Here is a 27,878-nt window from a genome sequence, read left to right as displayed (position 1 = left end):
TAACCTCCACTGGAAAGTTTCCCACCAAAGAGACACTGAACACAAAGCAGGCAAAATCCGCCAGCCTGCATCATCGAGAAATCCACCCAGAATTATCAGCCTGATGGACCCCACACATCATCGCATCTGACGAGGGGACCCATTTTACAGTGAAGGACGTCGAGCGTGGGCCCGTCGACAGGATTCAATGGTCACATCACATATCAAACCACCCAACGTGGGTCCATCCCAATGAACGCTGGGCCAGCCTTTTCAAGGCACACTGAAGCACAAGCTTGCCAGACACTCTGAAAGGATGGTCATACTCCACAACACAGTACACTTATACATCAGAGGCCTCTACTCTAGATGGCAGTGGGATCCCAAGGAGGAGGACATGTGGGCTTAGGCGCCTAGGGCTGGAGGCAAGAAAAGCCCTACTTAATGATCACCACCAACAGCCCAGGGGAACTTTGTGCTTCCCATTCTGCACCAGTGGACACTGCAGGGCTGGGGGTCTGAAATGGGACACACACTTAGCAGGAACAAGGCAAAGATCCCACTGAACTGCAAGTTCTGGATGCCACCACGGTACTTTGGACTCATGTTACCATGGAATAGAAAATGAAAAGAGGAATCTCCGTACTGGCAGAGGAAACTGACTCCAGCCAGCAGGAAGAGGTAAGACGGTGTTCATGCAAAGGAGGCAGGAAGGAACCCAGGTGATCCATTCAGGATCCTTGAACTTGTAATCCTACCTTGGCATCTCCTCCTGGGAGGAGCCAGGTAGCTTAATTACCTACCTTAATTCATACTTGCTGTGCTAATTCTCTGTGTGCATGTGCCCTCACACATGTGCAGCACCTGCTGACACTTGCTAGCGTGTCTAACCTCTTACTGCAAACTCTTTCTCATGGTGGGGGTAGGGGGTTGTTCTCTGCACCTTGTTTTAGAAAAGTTTCCTTGTAGAACAATTTTATGTTTTCTTTTGCTGTGCCCCTGGCCAAGACTGCAGTTCTAATTTCTCCCTAACACATTTGTTTGTTTTGTTTTCTTACTATTTGGAGCCCCAGGCAGATGGCAAGCTATTTCTCAGGATTGGCGAGCGCAGGTTTTCTACCCAACTTTTACGGGATTTGACAGCCCTTTGAACATCCCAGCGTTTATTCTGAGGTCTCAGTTCTAGCTCATTCCATCAGGTTGGCCTGAAACACATTTCCATGTACGGGCAGCATTAAACCCTGGCCTCTAGCTCTAAGCATCTTCCCTCCAACTCTCTCAGCTCCTAACACCTAGGGAAGATTGCTGATTCGTTCAAGCATGGCAATGTTTTAAAATACATATATATTTTATTTATTTTTTATTTTTTTAGGGTTTTTTTTTCTTTATTATTATACTTTAAGTTTTAGGGTACATGTGCACATTGTGCAGGTTAGTTACATATGTATACATGTGCCATGCTGGTGCGCTGCACCCACTAACTCGTCATCTAGCATTAGGTATATCTATTTTAAATATAAATATATACATATATACGTGCATACACACATACTTGGTTATACTCTATCCAACATTTGTATGTGTTTATAGCAACTTGGGTAGCTAATTTTACTTCCTACTGTCATTTGCGAGGATTCTCTTAAGAATTCTTAGCCTTCATTTTAATTGTCCCTTCATTACTACAACACCTACCACATTTCACGTCCCCCCAGCCAACCCCAATGTATCCTCAAATGTATTCTGAATGAATAAACAGTGACACATATAAACTTTGACTAGGTATAGATGAAAAACCAAAACAAAGAACCAGATAGATATTGAGGATATTAGTTACAGGAAATGGGGTAGACAATGTTGCATGCACAGCAATAAATGTACACCCCACCTCTGATTTATATATTACCCTATCAAAATAACTCCTTGAGTCCCTGTGCAGTAATACTAGTTACACCTTCCCTGCCTGCCTTACAGGTTGTTGAGAGGCTCACATGAAAATTAAAAAAAAAGTATAGTATAAGATGTTGATAGTAATATAATTTTAATTAATTTTATATTACCAAAATAAGATACTAACATTTGTCCTCTAATTTTATTTCTCATGCAATTAATCTAAACCTAAATTTCTCCTCTAATTTTACATGTTGTACAATTAAATGCCTGAATACTGGCACTGAACTTCTCCAATTGGTACTCTTCCAATTAAAGCCAAATGATTAAAGAATTTCAAAATCATATCAATGTGCTTTCTACTTTCCACTTTCTTGGTTATACTCTATTCAACATTTATATGTGTTTATAGCAAATTGGGTAGCGAATTTTACTTCCTACTGTCCTCAGAGAGGAGTTGTTGAAGACGTCAACAATAATTGTGTATTTGTCAACTTCTCCCCTGAGTTCTATCAGTTTTTGTTTCTGTATTTTAAAGATCTGTTGATGAATGTAGCCACATATTTAATATTATTAAGTCTTCTTGGGGAAATGATCCCATTATCACTATGTAATGTCCCATTTACCCCTAATAATAATCCTTGTTCCAAAGTCTACTTTGATATAACGGTCATTCCTTATTTTGATTAGTGTTTACAAGTTTTTCCTTCTAATTTTAACCTTTCTGTTTCTATGTATTTAAAGAGAATTTATTTTGGAGAGCATACGGTTGTGTTGCTTTTTTATCCAATTTTACAATCTCTGACTTTTAACTAGGGTGTTTAGATCATTTACATTCAATGTAATTGTTGATGTGGCTGAATTTAAACCTTCCATCTGACAAAGATTCTTTGCTTGGCCAAACTTCAGTCAGGCTTCTCAACCTTCTGCTAGGCCCATCTGTGCACCTTCTTTGTAAAATTCAGTTTCTAGCAAAGACCCCTGCTAAATGTGTTTAGCAAGAACATTCCTTGCCATCCTCAAAATTTGTTTATCCTCAATATCTCATCAGGTTCCTAACTGTCCACCATCCCCCAGATGACATCGCATCACCCTGGCTATCTTCAGCAAGAATCCTCTTAGGCGTCAGCCAGAATTCTCCTAACCCCTGACGTCCTCCTCTTAGTACTTTTGCATCCACTGACCCTCTCACTGATCCTTGGCTATAAGTCCCCACTTGCCCATGCTGTATTCAGAGTTGAACCCAATCTCTCTCCCCTACTGCAAGATGCTGTTGCAGTGGCTCCTCTACCTTCTGCAATGGTCCTGAATAAAAGTCTTTACCATGCTTTAACAAGTCTTATTAAATAATTTTTTCTTTAACACATCCTGCTAGTGGTTTTCTATTTGTCCCACCTGTTCTTTGGTCCAAAAGCTCTTTTTCTGCTTTCTTTCAGTTATTTGTTATGATGTCATTTCATCTCCATAACTGGTTTTTACTCTTTTTACGTTTTTCATAGTAGTTGCTCTAGAGCTTACTATAGATATATACATTTTTAGCTTATCACACCTACCTTCGAATAATACTGAACAACTTCATGCATAGTGTGAGAACACTGTAACTTTAGAATAATGTGATGGTTCATTTTATGTGTCAAGCTGACTGGGCTAGGAGATACCCAGAGCTGCTGAAACATTATCTCTGGGTGAGTCTGTGAGAGGGTGCTTCTGAAAGACATCAGCACTAGAATCAGTGGACTGAGTAAAAAAAGATCCACCCTCACCAAGGTGGGTGGGCATCATCCAATCCACTGAGAACCTGAACAGAACAAAAGAGTGGAGGAAGGATGAATTTTCTCTCTCTCTCTCTCTCTTCTTAAGTTGGGACATCCATCTTCTCCTGCCCTCAGACATTGGAGCTCCTGGTTCTCAGGCTTTCAGACTCCAAAGCTTACACCTGCACCACCTTCCCAATCCCAGGTCCTCGAGTCTTTGGTAATGGACTGGGAGTTACACCATCAGCTAGGCACAATGAATTACACCACTGGCTTTCCTGGGTCCCCAGTTTGTAGACAGCAGATTGTGGGACTTCTCAGCCTCCATAATTGTGTGAGCCAAATTCCATAATAAATCTCCTCATAAATCTATATATCCTATATGTTCTATTTCTCTGGAGACCCCCTAATATAAACAGTATATTTCCATTTTCTTCTTCCATGCTTTGTCCAATGTTGTCATATATTTTACCTCTTATAAACCCCACATTACTATTGTTTTTGCTCTGGACAATTATCAATTAATGTAATTAAAAATAAGAAAAAATATAACATATTTATTCTCTTTTACCATTTCAGGGTCTCTTCATTTCTTTGTTTAGATCCCGACTGCCATCTGATGCCCCTTCTGCCCAAGAACTTCCTTTCATTTCTTACAGTGCAGATCTGTGGCAATAAATTCCCTCAGCTTTTGTTTGTCTGAAACATTCTTTATTTGGCCTTTAATTTAAAAATATATTTTTGCTGGGTATAGAATTATGCATCGACAGGATTTGAGCTTTTTCTCTTGATACTTTAAAAATGTTATTTCACTGTCTTAATGACTTTCATAGTCTCTGACAAGAAGTCTGCTGTTATTCTTACCCTTGTTCCTCTGTTTGTAATGTTTCATTTTCTTTAAACTATGGCTGCCTGCAAGACTTTCCCCTTTACCTTGGGTATTTCAGCAACTTGATTCCAGTGTTTCTAGAACTTGGAGGGTTCTTAAAAAAAAAATCCTGCTTGGGGTTCTCTGAGATTCTTGGATCTGTTTGTCTTATTAGTTGTTTCCTGTCTTTCATTAATTTGGGATAATTCTCAGCAACTGTGCCTTCTAGTATTTTTTTCTGGACAGTATCTTCTCTTTTCCTTCTGGGTTTCCAATTACATGTGTGTTAGACTACTGATACTGTTCCACAGTTCTTAGATGCTCGGTTTTGTCATCCCTCCCCTTCCCCACTCCACTTTCCTCTTTCCTTGTTTCTTCTTTTGTTTCACTGTTCCTTTTTATATTCTGCTGATTTAGCTTTCATTATCTTCTCAGCTACATCCAGTTTGCTAATAAACCCAATTTGTTTTTACATTTCCAACAGTTTCCATTTAACTCTTAAAAACTTGTTTCCTTATTTCTGTTGATATAGACTTTTCTCAATACATTTTTCAATACATTAATCACAGTTATTTTTAAGTTCCCATATCTAAGCTATCTCTGAGTCTGTTTCCATTGATTGCTGATTGCTTTATCTCTTGATTTACAACACGTCATTCTTTCTTGCCTTTTTTGTCTCATAATTTTGTGCTGAATGCTGGATATCATTTGCAAAGCAGTAGAGACTAAGTAAACAGTATTTCTTGTCCAACAATGAATTCACATGTTCTTCTAGCAAGCCATTACTAAGGTTGATTGAGTCAACCTAGTTAGGGTTTGAGGGAGATGGCTGCTATTGTTATCTGATACACCAAGCATCAAAATCCCCTAGCCATGGGCTGCTGTCTTGTGCCTAGTGTGCTAGACTTTTTTCAGTGTTCCTGATCATCCTGTAGTTCCTTGACATTTATGTCACAAAGGTGACACAAATTCCTCTTTACATTCTTGCTCTCCGGAGATGACTGTTATTGCTATGTTACCAGGTGCTAGGCTCCTTGCTCTCCCTGGCCCAGCCTAAATTTTAGGAATGATCCATATACCTGGACCTCAGAGTGGGGCCTTCTCAGGATCTGTGCATCTCTTCTCCAGCGCAACTAAACTCTGCCTGATATTTGTCCCTGTCTTGGGCATGAAAGAGTTCCTGTCCCTCATGCAGCAGAAAGAGAACGTTGCTTTGCATCAGTGAAAGATTATGAGCCTAAGAGTCTGTCCTGCTTTTGCTATTAATTACCCTTCGTCCCAGAAGCAGAGGATCTTGCTGGTCACAGGGCAGGAAAGAGGGTTTCCTAAACCTCTGCCAGAAATAGATCTTTGCTGAGTCCTATGGGCTAGAGGTTTTGTTGCCCTCCTGGGAACTCTGTCATAGGAGAGAAGGCTGTGGGGAAGCAGGTGTTACATCATGCCTGTCTCCCAGTGGCAGCTGAGATTACCTCCCGCAGAACAGCACGATCAAAAGAGGTTCTGTCTAGTCTCCAGGCTTGCTCATAAGCTTTCTTAAGAGTACCCAGTGGAGGGCTGTAGAAAACAGCTTATGAGTAAGTGTAACCTTCCCCTTGTATCTGGGGTACCTGGTTATCCTAAACTGATGCATTAGCCCATACTCAACCTTAAGAATGCATTACAATTTTTGCTGAATTCTTCTTATGCACTTCTATGATGGTTACCTGTTCCCCCTGTGCTCTGCTAAATGTGAAACAGTTCAAGTGTCCTGTCTACTCTCAGATGGGCTTGTCACTCTTTGGGATTTAAGAAAAGTTATTGCTTTCTAGATAATCTGGCCTTTTTTGTTTCTTAAAATAGAAGCAATGTTCTCTTATATCCTAATTGGAAGAGAAACTCCACCTTCACAGTAAGAACAAGGGTAACATATCAGCTTCTTCTTTTGTTAAGACATTGAGCTGATAACTATTTTCACAAAAAAAGAAAGAAACAGTAAACAGAATTTTTTTTTTTTTTTGAGACGAAGTCTCGCTTTGTCTCCCAAGCTGCAGTGCACTGGTGCGATCTTGGCTCACTGCAACCTCCATCTCCCGGGTTCAAGTGATTCTTCTTCCTCAGTTTCCCGAGTAGCTGGGATTACAAGCACCCACCACCACGCCCAGCTAAGTAAACTGATATTCTCAATGAGTGAACATATGAGTACACTCTTAAGAATTTATGTGTGCAGACCCCAAAGTGAGCAGACTATTCTGGAAAGAAAAGAACACCACCACTACTCTATTAACATGGATAACAGCTTTCATGCATAGAATACACTGTAATGGGGCAAATAAATTGAAGCCCACAACTGTGGTCATTCTCCACCGCAGTAAGGGTTCATGGGATGTAGAGTAACATGTTAACTGCATTAAGTCTTTATTACATATTTTAAAACGATATTACTGGTAGGTAGAGGTAGTTGACTATACAAAATTAACTGAATAGATTTTGTAGTGGATTTCTTTCTCCACTATGCAGCCATTAAAGACTGACCTTTGAGCTTTCAGAACAACCACAGTTTGCAGAACCTGACAGTGTTAATGATTCTCTCTTCTAGTCCTTATGTGCTGGTAACCTTTGCTCTGATTGCTGCATGCCAGGTAATTAGAGCACAGTGCACGATAGCACTAAAACATGTGGCACAGACTATATTATACACACAAAACTAAATGTGTGTATACTGCAGATGCTGGGCTTTTTAACCATGTTTTACTTTTATGTATGAGTTTTGCCCTCGGAATGAAAGTGACCCAAGCAAAAGTAGCCAGGGCCCATAGAGTAGAGTGACACAATGCTGGCCCAAGCCCTTCCTCTGACCTTTCCCCTCAGTGTGGCCTTCTCATTTTGAAGGACAAGGGCTATGTCTGCCTGCCTCCACTCTACAGCACTCTGCTTGGAGTTAAGTGCCTACTGACAACTCCCAAAAGATACTCACTAACATAACATTCCCATCGCCAAAGGAAGGGCCTCGGCTTCCTAAACTCCTCACTTCGCACACTGCCTTCTAGAGCCACACTGCTTCTTTTTAAAGCTTTATTAAAAGTTGTGATTTAGGGGGAGGGAAGGAAGAAAGACCACATAAAATTCAATCAACCTCATTTCACTGGGACAAATGTTCACACTTTGCTCTTTGAAATGTGGTCTGCATGTTTCCACAGGATGGGAGACAGAGAGGTACAGTGAAGCAGCAAAGGACGAGGAACTGGGGAACCGGGGTTCTAGTCCAAGTTCTGCCACTAACACTACACGACTCTGTGCAAGTTTCTTCATCAGGGTGGGCCTCAGTTTCTTCATCAAGGTGGGCCTCAGTTTCTTCTCCTGCAGAACAGATTTGCTCTCTTGGGTTCCCTCCAGCTCTGGCATACTTTCCTTTTCAGTTAGACATTCAGCTGGCTTACAGAAACTACCATATCAGATTCACCTACTCTCCAAACATTCAGTGTGTTTTCATGATGCTTTAGTTAGTGGAAATGAAAAAACTGAACAAACGAAAATAAAACAAACCCCATTCCTCAAGATGCTAATGGTTTAGTGGCAGAGACAGTCATATAAATAAAGTTACAACACAGTGTGATAAGCACTACATTAAAGGTATGTCTCATTCCTGGAAATTAAAACGCAACTAGAAATACTCCATTCTCAGTGGGGAATGGGAGATGACACGGCATCACAGACCCCCCAGCATCCCGCTCAGCATCAGGAAGCTATTCAACAGACGTTTGAGGATGGAAGAGTGAAGCTCTCACTCAAGGCTTAGAAGCAGCATTCCACCATTTTAAAACGTCACTTAGCTTTTGCTATACAGCCTCAACAACTAAATAATAAGTCTCCCAGAAAAAGGCAACTTTGTGTCTATGGAATAATGTAATGAAAAACCTTTGTCAAGTACCTATTTTTAGAGGACATTCTGGGACACAGTTTGTCTTTCAAGGGCCACAAAATGGCATATAAAGATCCTCCAGGTAGAAGCTAATATGGTTCTAACTGAAAAGGTAGGGATTTGAAGTCTAGGTCAAGATTTCTCTCCACCAGGGTTTTCACCATTAGCTCCTGTCTTGCAGTTTCTCTGTTGTGGGAAGAAATCTCGCAGTAAAAGTGAAGAACAACGTATCATGGGTGGGGATACAGAAGTGGTGTGGGAGCCTGTGAAGATCAAGCCTTTGGTCTCCCTGCCCTTCTCTTCTAGCCATGGACAGGGTAAAGGGAGCTCTGAAAAAAGCTGCTGTTCTACAACTTGCCACCCTCTACATATCTATGCTTCAATTAATTTTTATGCTCTGTGTTATGTTCATTTAATTCAGACTTTTTAAAGTTAAATAAATTACTAAATTCCTATTAGATAAAAAATATTTTTAAAATATACCCATATTTTATTTCTAAGTCCTTTTAGACCATGGTGTCCATTTAACTAGATACTCAGAACATGTGGGATTCAAGAATACATTTAATATTTGAACCTACATCTGTTTTATAGTCCTTTATTGTGCATAAAAATTTATTCTGATGCACATTACTAACCCAGGAACCTCCGAGATGCTTGGACCAGGAACTATTTTTCTTTCCTGTTTTGATCAGCCAGACAAAATCAGCTACTTAATAAAAAAAATTTTAAGATAAATGGAACCTTGGAGATCTAGCATAACTTTATTTTACAATCAAAGATCAAGACAAAGAGACCCAAAATCTCCTGCATCCTGGAGTAGACACTAGAATCTCGGTCTCTCACTTCCACTGGTGCTCTGCCCACCACATCCCCATTGTAAACGCTTCCTACAGGTCCCATTTATAAATATGCCAGTAAGCCAAGGCTACTTCATTTCTGTGTCTTACCAGGATAAAAAGGCAGCCAAGGAGGGGAAAGTTGTCTGCTTTGGTATTCAAGTAATCCTTGACTTCTAATATGATGTTTCTATTCATTCTCTTTCCCTCTATCCCAGCAGGTCCCTCCCCATTCTTAACCCTCTAAGCACCTGATCATTTGTCATTAAGAGTCAGCTCTGACCAAAAAGGAAGGAGGTGGTTTACATTTCCAAGGTTCCTTTTATATCAGATTTTATTATCTTATTAAACAGATGGTTTTGTCTGGTCCTTCAACTCCTGACACTGCCTTGTTGCTGATTGCATGCATAAGCTTCAGACCCCCTATCTTACTCTGTTTTGCATTTTTGATATACATGACTTTTTATAACATGACTAACCTTTGGTTAACCACTGAGTTGACTCAGATATTTGTATCCACCCCACTTCCCCAGCCAAGGATGTGATCCATCCGCATCTCTGCAGACCATGATTCAGTACGACATCTGGTAAGTCAAATTCCATTTGATGTCTGCCAGGAAGCTGTGTGCATAAGACTAGAATATATACCCAGCCTCCAAGGAGACTTACAGAAATGCTGCTGTGGGTAAACTAAGGAAAACAGCAGTTTAAGGTGACATTTCAGACAAGGAAGAACAACAATCTCCATTTCCTTGATTTGGGATTAAATGTAATCTACTTTCCATTTAAGGCTGCAGCATATGCTAAGCATATTTTTCCATTAAAATGAGACACTTATAAGCAGGTTGTGTATGGCATGTATGTGCATAACCTTAGCTCATTCATAGGAAATCCTTTCAAAAATTATATAATTTGAAATGGAAGATTATAGAAATAGAATATAATAAACAGAGCACCTAGACTAGGCTTCTCCTTTGTTTCAAACCCACAGAAATGATGAAAAAGATGTACATTTAAAATATGTGCAACAATACTACAGGACTACAAATGATAGATAACCTCCAAAGTTGAAAGGCAACGGGATGAGATTAAAGGAAGAAACCACAAGCCAAAAATATGACAGGAAGGACTGTGGCCACAAGATGTGTGGTTGGAGAACCACAATGAAAAGATCTGGGCAATTTACATCAGAGAAATACAAATGGCAGCCAACCATCAAATTGTCCTTCGAAAGAATTATATCTAATAAAACTAGGAATATGCATACTATGGACCCTAGCATTTCCATCTCTTATTCTGAGAAACATTCTCACTTGTGCACAGAATTCATGTACAAGAATGTTCACAGCAGCACTGTTTGACATAGAGATAAACTGGAAATGACTACCAATAGGGGAAAGGCAGCTGTTAAAAGAAACAAGATAAATATATATATGGAGTGTCCTCCAAAACATAGCAGTGAATGAAAAATACAAAGTTCATAATTACAGTATGCCATTTAGTAAAAAGTACTATGTAGTCCTACATATATGAAAGAGATGGGGGGGCGGAGGTGGGGGAGACGGTGGGGGGAGAGAGAGAGCGAGAGAGTGTGTGTCAGAGAAGGAAATGTCTCAAATTCATAATAATGAATTTATTATTCTAAGGGAGGAAGAATAGAGCTGAGACTCAAAGGGTACTTTAATTGCAAATGTGTTGCAAGTTTTTAAAAGACGTATATATTCAGGTGTTATCTGCATGATCAATATTTTGATTTCGTACAAACAACTAGAAGATACTGAATATATAAATAACAAACCATTACAGGAAAAAATTGTAATAAAGTCAGCAATGGACAAGAAAGTATTAATTTTTTTTAACAAAAAGGAGGCATTAATAGTGATTATGGCCTTCCAAATAATCACAGTAAGTGTTAATGGGTGAACTCACTATTAATGGCTAAGACTTCATATTCGTCTGCTTTCACACTGCTAAAAAGATACTCCCAAGACTGGGTAATTTAGAAAGGAAAGAGGTTTAACTGAATCACAGTTTCACATGGCTGGGGAGGCCTCAGGAAACTTACCAACATGGCGGAGGGCAAAGGGGAAGCAAGGCACCTTCTTCACAAGGCAGCCGGAGGGAGAATGAATGCAGGAGGAACTACCAAACACTTAAAAAATCATCAGATCTCATGAGAATTCACTATCACAAGAACATCATGGGGGAGACTGCCCCCATGATTCAATTACCTCCACCTGGTCTCTCCCTTGACACGTAGGGATTATGGGGACTACAACTCAACATGAGATTTTGGGTGGGGACACAGCCAAACCACTTATAGAATGTGCCATGCACTGTCAAGAATTTTACATATATTAGCTCATTTAATTCTTATAAAATGAGATAGAAACTATTAATATTTCCATTGTATAGGGAAGAAACAGGCACTAATATTTAAGTAAACTTGACAGACACCACACAGCCAGTTTATGCAGTGCCTGAATTCAACCCCAGGCAGCCTGGACTCAGTCCATGTCCTTACCACTCACCAAACAGCCTCCACTGAACAAAGCAGCAACACACCGAGTTGTTTGGGTTTTGTAAGATAAATATTCAAGAATACATCTAAAATGAAATAACTAGGAGTGATAAAAATAAAGAGATTAAAAATATACACCAGGCAAATGCTAACAACGAAAGGGAGTCAGGCTCTAAGACACAAGAGAAACTCAAGGTGAACGCAACAAAAACAGATGGAGGGGAAGACACTTATCATATTCAATTGGTAAAAAAAAAACACTAAAAATGACAATTATGAACTTTTATTATCCTTTTGTAGAAGACCCAACATACTTTTCTCAGAAACCAACAAAGACCAAGATTTGAATAATACAATTAACAAGTGTTAATTGATAGTTTTTAAAAATGTTATACATAGATGTGAGAATGCATATTTAAAAAAGAAAACACGGAAAAGTTGTAAGAAAAAAAGCTATGAATTAGGTCACACAAAAAAGTTAACTGCAATCACACAGAAAATTACAATTACACAGTAAGCACAATACAATTCAATCAGAAATGAACATGTAAAAATCAAGGGATGTTGGTGAATTGTCGCCAGCATTTTCATCATTGAATCTGAATCTGGCCCTGTTCTGGCTTCTGACCTTGTAGTACTTCAGGTGAGGCCTTTGACTACACCCCAGGGACAACGAGTCAATACTGATGACAATTGGAATGGCAGATCTCCAGCCTCCAGAAATAAAGAGCTGACCATCCCAGCCATGCAAACATATTCACTAATTAGGGGTCTTCTGTCCTGCACAGGTATTGACTCATGTACAGCCCCCCAAAAAGAGAATACAAACTAAGTGCCCTGCCAGAAAATGGAAGAAAAGGAAGAAGATGACAAAGAGTAACTACTTTTATGGGGGTTGGGGAAAGTGCAAAAAATAAAACCAAAAAATAATCCCATATGGCTCCCAAAAATTTCATTCTGGGGTAAAAAGGAAAAAAAATGCTATTAAAATGAATAAAAGTACAAATCATATATCTGATAAAGATCTGATACAGAATATATAAAGAATTCTTGAAACTCTATAATAAAGTATCCAATTTCTTAAAATGGGCACAAGATTTGAACAGACACTTCACTAAAGAAGTCATGCAGATGGCAAGCAAGCACATGAAAAATGCTCAACAGCATTAGTTATTAAGGAGAGGCAAATTAAAACCGCAGGAGATATGACTGCACACTGATGAGAATGGCTAAACTTAAAAAGACTGTTCATACAGAGTGCTTATGAGAACATGGATAAACTGGAACTATCATCCACTGCTCAAGAGAAATAAAATAATCTTTGGAAAATGGTTTGCAAGTTTCTTAAAAAGTTAAACATACACTTATCACACGATCCAGCCATTCTACTCCTAGATATTTACCCAAAATAAATAAAAGCATGTGCCCACATAAAGACTTATATATGAATGTTCATGCAGCTTTATTTGTAACAGCCAAAAACTAGAAACAATCCAAGTGTCCATTAGCAGGTGAATGGATAAACAAACTGCATTACATCCATACAGTGAGGTACTATTCAATGATAACATGGAATGAACTACTGATACATGCAACAACAAGAGATGAATCTCTATGCTGAATGAAAGCCAGACGAAAATACTACATACTGTATTATTCCATTTACATAACATTCTAGGAAATATAAACTTATCTATAGGGACAGAAAGCAGAGCAGCCGTTATGTGAGGGTAGGAGGGAAACAAAAGGGAAAAATGACCAAGGGCCATGAGGAAACAACGGTCACCAGTTCAACTACATTGATGGTATCATGGGTGTATACATATTTCAAATAACTTATCAAATTATACATTTTAAATAAGCATAGTTTACTGTATGTCAATTATTCCTCAATAAAGCAGTTTAAAAATGAATCTGTGGGCTGGGCACAGTGGCTCACACTTGTAATCCCAGCACTTTGGGAGGCAGAGGCAGGGGGATCACAAGGTCAGGAGATCGAGACCATCCTGGCCAACATGGTGAAACCCTGTCTCTATTAAAAATACAAAAATTAGCTGGACATGGTGGCACGTGCCTGTAACCCCAGCTACTCGGGAGGCTGAGGCAGGAGAATCGCTTGAACCAGGGAGTCAGAGGTTGCAGTGAGCCAAGATTATACCACTGCATGCCAGCCTGGTGACAGAGCGAGACTCCGTCTCAAAAAAAATCAAAACAAAAACAAAAACCAAAAAAAACGAATCTGTGGCGACAGATAATCTGAGTATGACAAAGTAGGAGATCACTGAACATTTATTTAATATGTACATTCTAACATGAAGGTCAAGTAAAAATAAGTCGACTGTTAGCCACACACAGGACTAAATATCATGATAAAAGAAATGAGACAGGAAAGACACATTTAGCAACCAGATAGACATAGCTCCAAAACGGTACTTAAAAAAAGGCCACCTCTGATGGGCATAATACAAACACCAACAGAAATGCCTAAGAAAAAGCACTCCTCCTAGAGAATTCCCTCATCCAACAGAATCTGCCTCACCAAGCTAATCATAGTGTGCCACCTACAACAGTCTGAACACAGATAGCGCTTCTACAAAAGGCCTGGAAATGCAGCACAGCAGCAAAACAAGCAGATGGCGTGGCAAACAGAAGCCCCGAGTTCTTCAAGAGCTGAGACCTCCATAAGCCTCAAGTCCTTATTCTAAATATGAAAGCAGTAATATCTGCCTGGTTATCTCAAAAGGCTGTGGTGAGATGACACACCTGAAAGCCCCCCAAAAACTATAAAGTGGAACACAAATACTAGACAGTATCCGTGTTAAAAAATAAATGCTTGCCTGACAAAAAAATTTAACTATCTCCCCTTTTCATATTAATTGGATAGGAAGTGAAAGAAACCATTTATCAGAACTACAATCAGCCTGTAACCCATCATGACACACAGGAAAAGCCCAAAAGCTATTTAACTTTTATTTTCTAATATAAGCATTTAACACTATAAATTTCCCCTTAAAGTAGTGCTTTAGGTGCATCGCATATATTTTGATACATTACGCTTTCCTTTTTATTCAATTCAAAGTATTTTGCTTTGTAAGCTCCTCTTTAACCATGGATTTTCAGGCTGTGATCATTAATTTCAAAATATTTTGGAATTTCTTGGGTATGTGATACTGATTTCTAGCTTAATTAAACTGTGGTCAGAGAACACAGATACATTCCTGAAAAATTACCTGTAAAGTGAAAGTATGGAAATCAAGTTCAATTTTCCTATGGTAAATTAATATGTAACGATATGCCCAAGGTCAAGGCAAGCTAGGATTAGAGATCAATCTTCCAGCTTCTAATTCTGGTATAATAGCCTTTCTTCTACCTTATGTTCTCTTTCAATATCATCTTAAAACCAAAAGACGTGTTATTCTCTCCCTATCCTTCCAAAAGAAAAAAGAAAGAAAGAAAGAAAGAAAAGGAAAATTCCATATACATCCTCTCATTTGATTTTTACAGTTCCATAAATCAGGCAAGACAGATGATAGTATTCTGCATATGAGGAAAGTGAAGCTCAAAGAAATAACTTGCCCTACTAGTCTGCTATGTCTCATTGCTCCTCAATTACCCCTTAAAATTAGAGTAAGACAGCTCACTGAAATCCATAAATAATTCAAAAACCTCATTTTAGCCACTATCACGATCACCACCACCTCAGTTCAGAGTAAATTATAGTAAAACTGACTAGGTTCGCTTTTGGTTTTTTGAGGTTTTCTTGAGATGGAGTCTCACTCTGTCGCCAGGCTGGAGTGCAGTGGCACTATCTTGGCTCACTGCAAGCTCCGCCTTCTGGGTTCACACCATTCTCGGGCCTCAGCCTCCCAGGTAGCTGGAATTACAGGCACATGCCACCACACCTGACTAATTTTTGTGTGTTTTTAGTAGAGATGGGCTTTCACTGTGTTAGCCAGGATGGTCGCGATCTCCGGACCTCATGATCCACCCACCTCGGCCTCCCAAAATGCTGGGATTACAGGCATGAGCCACCGTGTCCGGCCAACTGATTAGGTTTAAGTTTTTAAATCTTGACTTCTCATACCCATTCATTACTAGAAACATTCAGATAACAAAGAATTGGTTAAATTCCAGGAAAGAAAAAGTAAATAGGCAAAAACAGAGGTAGGAAGACTGAGATCTCAGCTTAATAAGTCATAAACTACATAATCATGTTTTTCACACAAAAAAATTAACATGGAAGTGAATATATCAAGTTTTTTTCTCTTTCAATGTCCCAAACTATTAATTAGGATCTGAAGCTCTAAAATATTACCTGCTGTTAATATTTATATATTAAAGTATATTAATATTTAATATTTAATATTCAAAAATATTAAAATATTTTATGCTATTTCTATTTCTAATTAAATTTCTAAACTATGTTACAGAAATTAAATGGCTTTAAGGGTAAAAGGCACACACTCTTACCATGTAATCGTTGACTATGGGTTGCAGAAATTCCCCTCAAGTAGCATCACCACTTTGGCTCAGTTATCAGTAGTAGTTAACAGCAATCAAAACTAAAACTATAAAGAAAAGAAAAAAAAATTAATTACCAGTCGGCAAAATGCATTCAAGTCTTCAAGAAAGTCTTAAATTCAAATTTCACATTTCAACAATTTCAAGGGAGCTCTAATCCCTGAACTAGTTCTTTTTTAATTATTTTAAGTAAGGAGCTAATAAGGTGTGTGAAATCCTGTATAATTCCAACCCCCTATCCTGAAAAACCTCTGAAATTAACTTCAAGGACTCACAGTAAATAATAGCTGAAGGGCAGAAAAAGAAAAAGTCAAGTCTAAGTGTATTCAACTGAACTGCTCAATTCATTTACTCACCAACACATATATTTTAGGTTTTGTTACTGCCTACAGACTGAATCAAATAATAGTAATCATTCACATAAGAACTGTAGCTAATAAGAGCATTTGTATCGATTTTTCCCATAACAATATTCAAATTCAATAAAAGTCTTGGAGATCATTTTATAAATATTCTAATAGTAGCTACAGGGATAAAATAGTAACAGATTTAATAACTGCCAAATACACCCTAGAAGGTGTTTCCAGGACACTGGACATTAACAGCAACGCTACAGAGCAAACTGATCAATGCTGTATACCAATGTGCTAGAGCTATGAGGTAACAAGAAGCATGACATAGTTTCCTACTCAGAATTATGGTCTACTTGGGAAGAATACATACAAGAAAATTTTAGTGAACATGCATCCATTCACTCAGCAAGACTGTACCAAGCATCTTGTAGAAGTCAGCCCCTCTTTAAACACTGAACACATAAAAATGAATAAGAAAATGCCTGTTTGTGAAGGTACTCAGTCTTGTGAGGGTAACAAATAAATGCAGATAATTTTAATACGATAAGGTAGATGCAAGAAAGCGAGACAACAGCGGCCCAGAAGTGGGGCGGGGTGCAGCTTCAGGAAGGTCAAACAAGGGTGGGAGGCATCAAGCTTGGGAAAGGAGGTCCAGGCATGAGAAAACAGATAACTGTGCCATTTCATTATGGAAGAAAAGCAACTTTGAGTCTACTAAAAGGAATTATCTGGACCCCCATGAATTCTATGTAGGCCAGTAGATTCTAAGAACTCACATAGTTAAGACCGCAACCATCCTTTTAACAGTACAAAAAAAAAAAAAAAAAAAAGAATGATCATTCAGCGATACTCCATTTTATACGTCCTATTTTACTTATTTAAAACTAAAGCAGCACACAATTTTCTTCTCTTCCTTCAGAGCAGCTGTACTGCATGCTCTTAATGCTGAGTAAAAGAGAAAAGTGAGCTTTTTCCTAAGTAATCTGCATAAGTGATCACCTTATTTCCAAATACAGAAAATTATCCCTGGGTTTAGATTATCCAGGCCTAATTTTACCTCTACTAGATCAGCTGATTCGACTTGATGATTTTGAGGGTAACCAGCCCTATACATTTCACTTAAGAGATGGTTATAACCAGCTAACTATGCCTAAGGACAAGGAAAATGTCCAACATCCTATGTATTTTCTGGATGACCATTTATGTTTAAGAATCACGTGTTAACTCTTCCTTTGTGAAACACAATTATGAATTTTCCCATTTGTGTGAAAGGCTATGGACTTATTATTTGTTATTAGCTATTATTGGTAAATGTTTTACTCAGGTCTAAGCATAGAGCTAACATGTCATATACATTTAACTTAGTCCTCACAGGCAGGTAATATCCCCATTTAAAAATGAAGAAATTAGGATCAAAAAGTGAGTTTTTTAGGATCACACAGCTAGGAAAAAGAGGAGTCAGGATGAGTCTGACTAGAAAGCAACTGTTCTTGCCAGGCACGGTGTGGCTCACACCTGTAATCTCAGCACTCTGGGAGGCTAAAGCAGGCAGATCACGAGCCCAGGAGTTTGAGACCAGCTTGGGCAACACGGCAAAACCCCATCTCTACCAAAAAAAAAAAAAAAAAAAGGAGTAAGTAAGTAATATCTACATTGGATTGTCTCCTTTTGGGCACGGACACATGCCTTTTTCTTTGCTGCTGAGCTGCTAACATTTCTAACATAAGTCAAGAACCATAAAAGTCTTGAAGAATTAACTAGACTTTGTGAATACGTAGCCTCATTTGACAATGGAGAGCATATCAGTAACTCCTTTGAAGTCACAGGTTAAGGCTGCTAAGTGGAAACACAGCACCTCTACTACGAGGTGCAATACTGGCCAGAACAGGGAAGCATGCTTCTATGCAACACCATCACTCCAATTCTATTTCCGTACATGGCTACACTCTGAATGGTGCTGACAGTGCTCTCCTGTGGCTACTGTCCAGAAGCAGAATTGCCCTGTAACTTCCTACCTCTGGCCTTGCATCTGTTACGCTCCCTGTGTCACAAATGCCCTCCTGTCGTCTAGTTTCCAGGTATCCAAAGGTCTCTTGCCTTCAAACTGCAACCTGCTATGGCCTCCATCCATCCATGCCTCTACCTGCTCAATAAACACATATATATGTAGTTATGTGTCAGTCACTGTGCCTGCCCCTCCCCCTGGTAAAACCAAAGCCCAACCCTGGACTCCCAAGAACCTCTCAGTCCACAAGAAGAAAAGTCTGTAAACAACCATGTAGCATTCCGTGGGGCCAGTCTCTGACAGGTGTATATGGGGGATGCACAGAGCACAAGGGAGAAGGTGGCTACAGCTGGAGGGGCAACGGCAGGGACAGCTTCACAAGGCTGGTCACTGAATTTAAGCCGTAATTCAGAAGACAGGTGATGAAGACCTAAACTAAGACAAGGGAGGATTCTTTAAAGGGAACAAATCTGACAGACGTAGGTCTCGGGAGATTAAGTGGATGGGGATGAGGATGCTGACTCCCCTGGAGTCAAGGAGTGCTCTGAGGTAGTGCTGTCCAAATGAATGTCCTGCAGTGATGGAAATGTTCTACACAGTGAGTGTCCCAGAGGGCAGCCTCCAGCCACATGGATCCAGCTTGAAATGTGCTAATGTGAGTGAGGAACTCCATATTTTACTTCATTTTAACTAATGTTCATTTAAATAGTAACATGTGGCTAGTGGCTACTAGGTTGGACGGTACTCTTCTAAGATTTTTGACTTGAGATAGTTGTACTGAAGGTGTTATTACCAACATCTGGGAAAAGAAATACTGCAAAGAAAAGCATATAGACACTCAAATATTTGAATAAATGAACAAATCACTGACTAGAGGAAGAGACTGGGTAATCTTTAAGGACCTCTCCCCGCTAAAATCCCATCACAGATGTACTTATCCTTGTTCACTCAGGTTCCAAATAATGACCTCAATATGGTAGCAACAAAATATAATCCTGCTGTCTCTAGGCCTAAGTATTAAAATACTACTACTAAATAAAAATTATTTATACCATTCAGGGAAAAAAGAAAAGAAAAATGACATCATGAAACCACTGGAAGTCACAATTTAGAGAATAATCACAGACCACAAGTCAAGCCAGGAAAAATAACTGCCTAGTTAAAAAAAAAAAAAAAAAAAAAAAAAGTCTTTTTCCAAAAAGAAGAGGGGAAGAGGAGGAGGGGACCATGCAGCATTATGACAGCCAACATGAGTGCAGGTAATTTCAAATACTTTCAGACCATTCACCTTGTCAGCAGCTCACTTCACATTCAGGTTACATTTCTCTGTAGTCTGATGAGAGAAATGACAGAGTTTATCTCATGATACCTAATTTTGTACTATAGGGCATTTTACAAGGTCAATGATAATAAAATTTTCCCTAGTAATATGCCCTTTAATCTTACTTATCCACGACATCCAAAATCAATATGAAATAGAGAATTCTGCTACATGAAAACACTTAACCTGAGAACAGGTTGTATCTAAATGACTCATTGTTAATCTATCAATATTATCCTAATCCGATTGTATTTGGATTTACTATTTTGGTCCTTGACATCTCTTGTAAGCCTCCAAATTCTAGTTTTCCAGAAATGAGAAGCTAGCTCGAGATACAGCTCTATTTCCCCACTTATTTTTCCAGCCTTACCTCCTAAACCAGGCTGAAATTCTATGTTCTTCTTTTCACTTCTATCGATGAGATCACATCACCAATGTTTTTAACTATTCACGTATAACGTTCTATTTATGAGATTGCAAGACACTAAAGAAATGTAACCACTCCTAGATTCAGAGAAATATATCTCGTAAGAATGTCAAATATGAATTTTTTAGCAAAAAGCATATGTCTAGCATAACAAGACAGCAATCTTTGTGTTTCTCCTCTTTCTTGGTCTCTCAGGTTGACTATCTGAGCTTCGATACCCCATTGCTACAACGGTTCCACACCTTTTAAAGTCAGAGCCAGTATGAACACATTTTAGCTGGCCCCACCATACAATTCAACACATAATTGACCTCTTATAGAAAGTGAGGCAAAAACAATGTCAAATAGTAAGGTCTTTGCCCCCCAGAAAGTTTATCTGGTGGGGAAGAGTAAACAAACACAAATAAATACAAAACAAGTAGCAGAAGAGATACTGCTGTAAGCTAAAACAAAAATAACGTTAGCTGACATTCACTGAACACCTATGTGTATCACATTCTCAGCCAGGTGCATTTTAATTTCAATAAAACTGTATTAATTATACTAAGAGAGAGCAAATAAAGAGAAATTCTCCGAGTTTTGAGTACTTTATTCACTCAAAAATTACTTACCACAGACCTAAATACAAGAATCATAAGATAATATTTTCTTTCTCTTCCATTTAATGAATAACTGCCTAGTAAAATACAAAGAAAAAGGAACCCATGCCTGATATGGCATTGTAAAGATCCATGAGTGGCCCATACCTCTGGGCTAACAGTCCCTGGCCAGAGAATCTGATAACCCAGGCAACGATCTGGACCACATCAACCACTCTTCAATTCATTCAAGCATTTACTACTGTTCAACACAGTTTAAGGGGGACGGGGGGTGGGGAGGGGTACATTATTTTGGACTGAGCTCCTGTACTAGGCCCCAGTAGACCAGACCAAACCAGAATGGAATCACTTGTGGTAACTACCACTTAAACTGAACTCAGCTGGGTACGGTGGCTCATGCCTGTAATCCCAGCATTTTGAGAGGCCTAGGTAGGATTATCTCTTAAGCCTAGGAGTTTGAGACCAGCCTGGGCAACACATGGAGACCTCATCTCTACAAATAATTTAAAAATTAGCTAGGCATGGTGGCACACTCCTGTGGTTCCACCTACTCAGAAGGCTGAAGCAGGAGGATCACCTGAGCCCAGGAGGCTGACACTGCAGTGAGTGAGCTGAGATCACTCCACAGCACTCCAGTCTGGGCGACAGAGCAAGACCCTGTTTCAAACAAAACAAAACAAAACAAAAAACTGCTCTGAAACAAGCCAGTTTTCTATTAAAAACAAAAAACAAAAATAAGAGATTCATGGCCACCAATCAGAAGAGGCCCAGTTTAACCTGAGCTGGGATAATAAGAAAAGCTTCCTCTGTTTTAACCCTGTAAGGAAAGTAATTCTGAAATGACCAATCTGCTGTTCATTCTTTATTTCTGCTTTCTTCAGCCTTTTTTTGGCCTATAAAGTCAAGCTCCTCTCCTCAGTTCACTGGAACACCCATCCTGTTTTATAGAATGAGGTACGATTCAATGCTGGAATCACAAATAAAAGCCAATTAGATCTTTATTTTTAATCAGATTTTTAATTTGCCTTTTGACACTAGCCCACTATTAGGCATTAGAAATATAACTATGAATCACACAAACGTAAAGCATTATATCAAAAAATACCACACCACAAGCTAGAAAGTGTTAAGTGGAGAGACGCAGGAACCCTCCCTACCATCTGAGAGGTATACAGTCCAAGACACTCAGCAGATGCCTAAAACTGCGGATAGTACTAAACCCTATATACTAAATTTTCTCCTATACAGACATACCTATGATAACTTATTTTATAAATTAGGCACATTTAACTTATAAATTAGGCACAGTAAGACTAACAATAACTCGTAATAAAATAGAACAATTACACCAACATACTGTAATAAAAGTCACATGAATGTGGTCTCTCTCTCATGTGCATGCACAAAATTATCTTAATATTTTCAGACCACAGGTGACTGCCAGTAACTGAAACTGTGGTAAGTGAAACCTCGGATATGGGGGGACTACTGAGCATGGAAAGTGCTATGACAGAAGACTGGTTCCAGCTGCAGTAAACAAGAGAGGAACAGTGACACCAAGAGACTGATTTCTGTCCTTTGAGATGCAAAGAGTATACAAAGTCAACATGAAGATAAACTCTTATCACCAACTAAATATTGTGCTACGAGAGGTAGTCAAAGGGCCAGGGCAGTGGCTCACACCTGTAATCCCAGCCTTTGGGAGGCTGGGGCAAGAGGATCGCTTGAGCCCAGGAGTTTGAGACCAGCCCGGGCAACAGGGCAAAATCCGTATCTTAAAAAAAAAAAAAAATTAGCTGGGCATGGTGACGCACACCTGTAGTCCCAGCTACTCAGGAGGCTGAGGTGGGAGGATCGCTTCAGCTTGGGAGGTCAAGCCTGCAGTGAGCTACAATCACACCATTGCATTCCAGCCTAGGTAACAGAGTGAGATCCTGTCCCCGCCACAGACACACACACACACACACACACACACACAAACACACACACACACGAAAAAAAAGAGAAAAGAAAAAAGAGAGAGTCAAACAGCTCCAGATGGAGAACTTGCTCCTGAAATAAAGTGTGTGTGTATCCACCTGTCTGTCTCCTGTGAGGCTACAGAAAACTCTGAGCAGTTTATTTAAACCTAAGTTTCCCTAACTACAAAAATTAGACTGTGAGAATTAAATGAGCTAACCCATGGGAAGAACCGTCTACCTCATTTAGCAAGCAATAAAGAGCACCAAGTACTGTTACTGCACCACCAGGTGCCGCCCCACCAGCCTGAACAACCCACCAGAGCTGGGGCATGTTCACTGCATCTCAGTACCAATCCCAGGGTTTCACACAGAAAGGAATTCATGGCACCCTCTCAATCAATGTGGATTCAGAACAAAACAAATAGTAAACAAATGAGCAAACAAAAACCTAAAACCAAGATGATTTAAGTTCAAATTCAGTTCTACTCTTGCATTTGCCTAGTTATTCATTAACACAACAAAAAGTGAACTACTAGAAATAAAAAAATTTAGAGGTTGAAAATGGTTAGAAATCCGTAGTAAATATAATTGGTTTTCAAAGGAAAACTTGATTATCTAATCGATGTTTCTGCCTACGGGTAACAGTTAAGCTTCGTTTTTTAATGTTCACAGTAGACAGGTCTAGCCCCGGGCAGCCACCTGTGGATCCTAATACTTTGATCCCTAATTCCATTCTTCACTGTGACGAATCTTTTTCTTTTTAATTCCAGCACTTGGCACAATACTTGGCACATAGACAACACTCAAAAACATTTGTGAAAGTTATTTTTTTCCCCAAATGCAGAGGTTTAAAAAAAATGCATCTTCCTAACCTACTTCAACTAGAAAAGCTCAACTTGCCCCGTATTTAGTGACCCTGAGTTGCCTCTGTGATCACCACTTTTAAGTGCCACACAAGCATAAAGCATGAGAATTTGAATCAACAGTTGTTTCAACTCCACCAAACAGTTAATGAGCTTCTTTGTAATGGGCATAAAAAGATAAAATAATAATAACTTTCTCATGATAAAACAAGGCTTCCAGCTTGAGCAAAGACTGCTGACTAGAACCAAGTAAAGAAGCTATTCAGCAACATTCTGAATAACCTACCATCATTAAATACAAATGTGGACTGGTACCAAGGGCATCATTAAGCAGTTTTCTTTAGCAATACTCAAAGGCAGCCTGAGAACTGGAGGAAAACCAGGGGCCAGCAGGGCAGCTGGACAGAGGGGCAGAGGTCCTGAGGGTGGAAGCACTGACCAGAAGGAAGGGCCTGAGGACAGGAAAGACAGGGAGAGACCAAAGGACCCTGGCGCCTCTGTCCAGGATTGTGCAGAGAACACAGATACAAGATCACCAGTTATGAAATACCAGGATTCCAGAAGTTTTAAAACTCCCCTGTTCTAAAAAAGTGGGACACTGTGTCCTTGGCTGATCTTTTGGCACTTTCTGTTGCTCTTGACCCCACAAAGATTACAAAAACAGTGGCTTCCAGGGAGGCCCTTGAGATGACAGTTTAAACCTTGAAACAAATCCAACCCAAGTAAAAAGATTTTCTTGCCCAAACTACTTTGTATTTTTCTCTGCTTTAATTACTGAACTCTATAACTAGAATTCATCCCTGATTCAAAGAGATGCTAAAAATAGCCTATTTCAGAATGTAGAATGAGAAGCATCGTGTAATTTTGCTACTAAATGGACTCCTTTTTTTATAGTTCAGTAACTTACTCTTCAAATACATTTATTTTTATCAATCAAAAAAATGCAAAGCACTTCGGATGCACATTAAACAGTAATTTTCAATACTAATTATGTATTTATAAGTTTATAAGTGAAATCTCAGGCATATACCAACCTTACTTAAAAACAGCCTCCTGACTCTTTCCCCCTAATCATGACCTTCATTAAACAGCTTTGATTGCAAAGAGTACCACCTCATTTACATATGATGAATGAATTAAAGCTCTTATCCAACAGGCTCCCCATTGCAACTGGCAATTTATTAATAACAACTTACATCTGAATCCACAGTGCCATTTACAAAGGGCTTTCACATAAATCATCTCATTTAATCCCCTACAACCTTGACACCTGCAAGATAGGAATTAGTTTAACTATCTTGCAAATTAGGAAACAGTCTAATGGAATGACTCATCCAAAAAAAATCACACAGTAAATACAGGTGGAAGACACACTCACCTACATCTATCTCACCTAAGTCCCAAGGTTTATTCCAAACTCCACTCCTTCTATGACTGACTCTATCTTCTTCACTATGGCTGCAGGACCACACCAACCTAGCTAGATCACCCCACCCTCCTAACTCCAACAGAACTCACTAGGAGTATCACCAGTGTGAAACCCAACACATGCTACTTTCCACTGGGATTTACCTTCAGAGGCCTATGTTTTGTCTTCTCAACTCTATACATTAAACTACTGTTTATCATGCCACCTAAGAATCACCTGGTAGACAAATGTCTTTCTTTCCTTAACTTCAGCAACCAAACCAGGGCATTACCCTTAGCTTTGGCCCCACCATCCTGTCTCCAACCAGAAAATCCTTGAAGTTGTCCACAGGCCATCATAAATAAGTATAAAAGAGGTTTCCCTTTTTTAAAGTTTTTTACAAATATTTTTAGTAGAGAGACACAGGGTCTCACTGTGCTGCCCAGGCTGGTCTCAAACTCTGGCCTCAAGTGATCCTCCTGCCTCAGCCTCCCAAATGCCAAGATTATAGGTGTGAACCACCACACACAGCCCAAAAGAAGTTTTCTTAACTGTGCTTAAAGTTGCCTTATATCCTTTACTGGTTTGAGTCTCTGCCTTTCTCCCATGCCTATATCCCATCCCTGGTCTCTGACTTCCTATTGCCTCCTGAGCACCTGCTCAACCGAACGACTAGTTATTTGTGTTTTTATTTCCTTGATTTGACCTACCTTGATTCCTGAATATTCAGCTGGTTCCTGTTCAGGTGGTGGAACACCTTTAACTTCCAGCCTCACCTTGCTCTCTGAATCCAGATTTTCTAATCTGTCCCCACATTAACTACAGTCCAACCCCTACAAAAGGTACCACCCAGGCCCCGACACAAGAAGCTGCTGAGCTTTCTACAACTGGCCAGAAGAAGAATAGTGCTGTCTTTTTTACCTTCAGCTTATACCTGCAGCTCCACACTTCCACAGCTATTTCAGGAGAAAGACAAATTTAACAGAGGTACCAACAGCAGTTACTCTTACCTCCCCATGGGCCCTTATCTCCTTCCTCTTCAAGCTCAGACTTAAAAATCAGGTGACATATCCTGGGCTAAAATACTACACAGTCAGCAATCTGTTGGATACCAACGGGTTAGATCATAACCAGATCAGGATTTCCACTTAGTTTCATTAAATGTGTTGAGTCTTACATTTGGACAAAGAAAATAATGAAAATCATGACATAAGTGCACGAAATATACAGAAAATCTGTACATTATCAAATAGAAATAGCAAGATGTAAATACTACATTGCAGAGGTATTTTTTTCATTATTACCATGACAATTTTTAAATACTCCAAAATCAAACTATATTTCAAAATTACCTCTATAATGCTAAACCTGACATAAAGATTTCATGTGCAATTCAACAAATAACTTCAGTTTTTCTTTTTCTCTCTCTGAGGATAAAGTATAATAGTGGCCACTATAACAAAGAGATTCATAAACCTGTACCCACAGGGGATCCTATGTGTTCAAACAAAACTGACAAACACAGCAGTACCATTTTTACAACATGTCTACATTCAAAGCTCCTGAGCCTCTAGTCAAAACCTAACTCACTATAGCTAAAGTAATCAGGGAACTAAATGGCCCACTATCATGCCACAAGAATACAATTTATGAGAGAAGATACAAACGAACAAAAACAAGGAAAAAATGACCTCCTAGAAATAAATGTAAAAGTTCAGTCACCTAAGTAACTCATTATTGCCAAAAACATTTCTAGCATCAAATTCTATCTCCAATTAATTAAGTAGCAGTAATCATTTAATCAGTGGCATCCAATATAATCCTGTAGGAAACATTTTCTGAAGCCCAGAGGCTGCATGGTAAAGGGGAAAGATCAGAGGTATGGGGGTCAGAGATCTGAGTTCCACCCCGGAACTACCATCGAAAAGCTCTGGACCTTGGAAGAGTTAGTACTGTTTGAGTCTCAAGCTCCCCTTTTATAGAAATAAAGCTAACCATACCTCCCCTTAAAATGTGAAGGGGAGGATGAAGTCTTATGGACAAAGAACACAGCAAGGCAGCAGAGGCATGTAATAACCGGCAGTTATTACTCCTGGACAACTAAAAGCAAAACATGCTCCCTGTCGGCAGACAAGCACAATCACCACAATCTGGCAAATTTACTCAGCCCACTCTTGGCAAAAAGGAAGTGTTGATATCTTTGCATTTGTGTATGCAGATGACAGGCCACATCCTCATTCTCTGAGGTTAGGTGGCAGCACTGATCTGTCTCCAAATGACAAAACTCATGCTTGAGGCCAGTGGTCAATATATCACATATCCCTGAACCAGCACCTCTTTGTTTTCTACAAATAAAGATAATTATGGCCAATTTACTCACTGAAAGGGTACAGGAATGTAGATATTCCAAACAGTAGATATTCTGATATTTGAAATCCTCATGTTTATTTAACTAAAGCTTCATATGCTCTTGTAGAGTTTTCTGTTAATAACTTGAATTCTGCATAAAATGCCAGCTGAATCTGTCAACCCTGAAGGCAGGAGGGTACCAAGATCCAGATTCTGCCCCTATCCTCTCCATCATCCCCCATCATCCATACTCCAGTGACAAGATGCTTCTTTCAAAGTCTAGAAGAGCCCAAAGGAAGGCCTCATCTTTGTAGAACCTTTGAGC

General features: G+C 39.3%; 1 protein-coding gene across 4 annotated transcripts in view; it reads right to left on the bottom strand.

Annotated features, from left to right (window-relative positions):
- WASF3 (WASP family member 3) overlaps positions 1–27,878 on the bottom strand; it is a 131,270-nt gene that overhangs the window by 59,674 nt on the left and 43,718 nt on the right. For 2 of the 4 annotated variants that reach the window (XM_054664782.2, XM_054664784.2), the window contains exons 2-3: positions 18,636–18,763; positions 16,217–16,314 (exon numbers count right to left, since the gene is read on the bottom strand). The gene's annotated coding sequence lies outside the window, so the exon portion shown is untranslated. 4 annotated transcript variants of the gene reach the window in all.

Source organism: Pan troglodytes, chromosome 14 (genome assembly GCF_028858775.2).
Source record: "Pan troglodytes isolate AG18354 chromosome 14, NHGRI_mPanTro3-v2.0_pri, whole genome shotgun sequence".
Taxonomy (NCBI): Eukaryota; Metazoa; Chordata; class Mammalia; order Primates; family Hominidae; genus Pan; species Pan troglodytes.
The sequence above is the reverse complement of the archived record's forward strand: the minus strand, read 5'-3'. Positions and strand labels throughout refer to the sequence as shown.